This window comes from Sardina pilchardus, chromosome 4 (genome assembly GCF_963854185.1).
Source record: "Sardina pilchardus chromosome 4, fSarPil1.1, whole genome shotgun sequence".
NCBI lineage: Eukaryota > Metazoa > Chordata > Actinopteri > Clupeiformes > Clupeidae > Sardina > Sardina pilchardus.
In genome coordinates, this window is record NC_084997.1 from 28,808,105 (window position 1) to 28,812,730 (window position 4,626).

The 4,626-nt window shown below is 41.1% G+C and overlaps 1 protein-coding gene across 3 annotated transcripts in view; it reads left to right on the forward strand.

Annotated features, from left to right (window-relative positions):
- The window catches only part of ubr3 (ubiquitin protein ligase E3 component n-recognin 3), a 63,914-nt gene extending 63,521 nt beyond the window's left edge, over positions 1-393 (forward strand). For all 3 annotated transcript variants that reach the window (XM_062534909.1, XM_062534908.1, XM_062534910.1), the window contains exon 39: positions 1-393. This exon is cut by the window's left edge and continues 2,359 nt beyond it. The gene's annotated coding sequence lies outside the window, so the exon portion shown is untranslated.
- Positions 394-4,626: the final 4,233 nt, after the last annotated feature.

Genomic DNA, 4,626 nt, shown 5'->3' on the forward strand with positions numbered 1-4,626 from the left:
GTGTTTGTTTCTGAGTAGTCCCCAACAACCCCCTATTGTGCTAATGTCATTTTAGATCCATTTTTTGTTGGTTATTCCCCCAAAAGGAGTACATGTGCTCTGTGGTGTGAGATGGACCGTTTGCTGGCCAACTGGGAGTTACGATTGAGAAATGGATAACAAATGGCCCTGCTAACGCAATGTAAAGTACCAAATTACATTGGGCCACCGTACTGCCTCTAGCAGCCAGTTATGTCTCAAGATAAGTGAACGTCTTGGGAATTAATTATTTTGAGATGCGTGCCCAGTATAGACTATATGTGTTTGGGTTTTGGTCTTTTTTTTTTTTTTTTTTTTTAAGTTATCTATGTATTTACATGAAACGTTTAAATAAACATGAAACTCATGAACTTATGCCATTTTAGGAAGGTATTTTTTGGGAAATTCACATTCTTTTTGTTATTGTTTGACAATTTTCTCCAAGGGAGGCAGTGCGACATGCCATTGATGATAGACTTTAAACTATAGGGTGACTGGGCTCTCCTGTTTGCTGTGGTTATATATTCACAAGTGACGTTTTCCAAACATTACATTTCTTCGTAGACTTTATGAACATCTGGTACTCCCGGTGCCAGTGGAGAAGTGTGTCTGACAATGCTTAGCTTGAAACCTAACAAATGCCCCCCCCCCCCCCCCCCCCCCTCCCCAGTATGGAAGCAAAAGAAATGCGTATATGCGGAATGATGTACTGTAACTATGGGCTTGAGAATGAAGACTAAACAATCTGCTCTGGGTTCAGGCAAAAAAAAACACGATTTTTTTAAATAACCCTTTTCTCTGTGTTGAGGTCATACCAGAGAGCACGTCAGCAAGAGAATGCATAACCACACACACACACACACACACACCACACACACCACACACACACATGGCACATGCATGCTGCTGATGATTTCTTTTGTTTACTTTAGCTTTTTGCCATTATGGATATTATTATTATTAATATTATCATGATGGAATATTATCGCCCCCACCCCCACTTTAAAAGCTACGGATCTGGAGTGTGTTGTTGTGAATGCCGGGTGTGTATTGTAGAGGTAGGCCACTAGCTCCTGCGTTGGGAATGCCGGGTGCGTGTTGTAACCGAAGGCCACGGGCTCCTGTGTGAACGGTGATTTAAAGGAAGGATACATACAGTACATTACTGTAGGTGCTGACTCTAACTTTCCCACCTCACCCCGGAAAGTGTGATTTAGACATTTAAAAATGCAACATGTAACATATGTGAATAAAATATGAAAGATAATGCGCTGACCTTGTGTGGTGTGGATCTTTGTCGTTATCTTTCAAAATTTGAAGAGACAAATTGATGGCTTTTTATCTATTTCCAGGAGCAAATTCTTGGAAATGATTTGTGGTCAACTGGACCACTAGAAGGTCCGGTCATGACACGATTTGGTCCTTTAAGAAGAACTATAATATTTGTTCCTTTAAGAAGAACTATATTTGGTCCTTTAAGAAGAACTATATTATTTGTTCAGGCTTCTGCCAAACCATGCATAACCTTGTTATGAAAATCTCACATTTGGCCAGTGATGGACCATAGCTATGAGATTGAGTGTGTGTCCCTAGTCAAGGACAAATGTGAGTATTTATTAGTGTGCTTGCAAAAGCACACTATTGTTCTCCGTGCGTTTCATATACTACTTATTTATCTTAAGTCAAACTTTTGTCTCCCTATCTTGTCCTAGGGATTTAGAGCTAGAGACGCCGTTCCACCTCTCACGCGTCGGTCCTGATGCGAGGATGGTGGCTTGTATACAGCTTTTTGATACGCCTTGTCGTTCTCCCGTTATTCCAGTTTTTCCGGTCGATTTTTTCCCATAGGAATGAATGGAAAAGTGATTTTTGAGCGCTGATGCCCACACATTTTTCCACCTGTAGCCGAAACCGTAAGACATAAAGTCATGAAATTTGGTACGCTGATAGAAGAGACTACCCTGATTGACACCACCAGGTTTCATGCTCTCCGCTCTCACGCCCTAGCGCCACCAACTGGTCAAAGTTGGAAAACACGTTAATGCCCGTAACGTTTGATCCGTATGGCCGATTTTGATAAAACTTATACCGTTGGAATCCTCTGACTCAGCCGATTCCAACGCACCATGTGACGTAATTTTCCGCCATGATGGATTTTCCACCATTTTGAATTTTGTCCAAAATCAAAGTAAAGCGACTTTGGCCGCATAGTTCATCCGATCGTCATGAAACTTGGCACGCGTGATCTACAGACCAAGTCGGATCAAATGCCTTGATTTCGCCTTCATACGTCCAAGCGTTCGCCTGTGACGACCAATTAAATTCAGCGAGCGAAGCCACCAAACAGGAAGTGTGCCTATCTTGGCAATGCTGTGACGTATGAAAGCCATATTTGGTGGGATGACTTGAGACCCCATCCAAAGCACCCTCAATAAATTTGGTGTTATTTGGTCTGTCGATGGCTCTATAATTAGCAAAAACGTGTGTGTTTGTGAATGTATGCTATTATTCGGAATAGCTCATCTTAAATTGCTTAGGTCATGCAGAAATGACATTTCAGAGTGATTTAAGATACAATGTTGATATTTAAAAAAAAAAATCAAATCAAGGCCATTCTTGTAAAATGTATTGGTGCAATTCTCACAGCACTATGGAGTTCTGCCATGTCCTGGCATACATTCCCTAGCGTATGATAGTTGCCTCACACCTTACAATTTATCATTGGATGTCGGAGATGGTCCGCAACGGTACAATGTGGATAGTTCTAGGATGGTCCGCTACGGAGTGTCTCATCCTGAGACTAGTTAGATCTAAGCAATGCCATGGCCCCTAAGGACAAGTACGGACTTACACGCTGTTAAATGTTGTGGGTGTTTATTTGGTATATATACTAGACAATTACACGATGTTTCATACTGACGGTGTGTTTTGGATGATTTGTATTGACCTGAGCATTCTGGGTGAACTTCACTCCCAACGTCGGCGAAATACCGGAAGTAGAGCGGTCGCCCTGTCTGCAGTGTGCTTGAGGCAAGGAGGATTTTAATTAGAATGTAATCGCAGTTACACTTTCAACATAAAGTGTGTATATTTAGACTTCAAATTTCGGAATTTGAGAGGTCTAGTTATGAGGGTAGGCTAAACTAACTGCAGTTCAAATAGTTGGTTTTAACTTTACCAAGGCTGTTTTAATACTGAACTGCAACTGCTGTTATGAAGACAGTTTGGAGCCTGGCAGACGTGAAGGCAGTGAAAGGTAATTAAATGCATGCCTGGGAAGCCAATGTTGTTAACTGTAAATTTAATACGGACCGAGTGGTACGTTTTGCTGATGTCGTTTCGCAACTCATCGAGCTAGCAATTGCTGTCAAGCATCAGGCAGTGCATAGATAGATAATATATGACACTTTTTTACAGTCAGTGAAGCACCGAGTGAAAGTCAACGTTTGCTTTATATCCAGTGACAGTGGTGCTGATGTCGTTTGAATAAGTACAGTAAACTTAGTCAGAAGATCTAAAAAATATTTGCAATTATTGCTAGCTATGGTCTATGTGCCATCAAGTTGAAGTAGGCTGGTCATGTCTAAAGCGTGATTATTTTCAATAACTACTCCTCCTGATTGATTGTCATTGACACCGTCAGCGTGATTGTTTAGATATTAATTTAACATGACAACAAAGCGAGTCAAACTATAAATAGCCTACAAGTCTGTTTATTGAATGAAAGTATCGTTATGATTCCCATGCCTCAGAGCCTTAGCGCTCTGGCTAGCGCGGTAGGCAGGCGAGCGTAGTTAACGTTCCCGTGCTGTGGGCGGAAGAGAGGACACAATTCGCAGTGAACGACATAGTGAGATTGTTAGTTGATATTAGTAGGCTAATTGTTAATTGCTTAACGTTGCCTACATTTAGCTATGGGGAAGGAAAGGTGATATTGCAGCCTGGCGATATTGTAAGCTATTTGTCTATTTCATTTGCTTTTGGCAGCTAAATGGAACGTTATGGAAAATGCCAACATCGAACAACCAAACTCAGGCTAACAGCTTCTTATTGCGAGTGAAAACCATAGACATGGTGAAAACTAAATGGCATTGTATAGCATTAGTTTTTGGCATGGGAACATTTAGACTGTCTTTCAATTAATTGGCTAGATGATACAAAGATGTTTCAATAAGTTAGTGAGGAGCAGGAGAGAGAGAGACTGATGCTGCGGTGGTCTGCGTGATTGAGGTCAGTAAAGGTCTATGAACGATGTTAAAGATGATTAAACGTTGCAAATGTCACATAAGCCGAATGGGAACCGGGGGAAAAGTTTCAAAACGTTGTGGCCGCTGAACTTGGCTTTTGCAACAGGCTTTTGGCTGAGTTCGTTTTATTTTGTATGATGGTTGTGTCAGAATCAGAAATGTCACCTTATCGCAAAGTGTGTAGCCTAATTAGATTAGCCAACAGTGTAGGCTACTATAGGTTGTGTAGACAACATGCACAGCAATATGTGTAGCCTATGTAGAGACAACATGCACAGCATTCAACTCAGTTGATTGGCATAGGCTAATAACAATGAAAAGGCGAAAAGAAAGTAATCTCCATATTTATATGCATGTTATC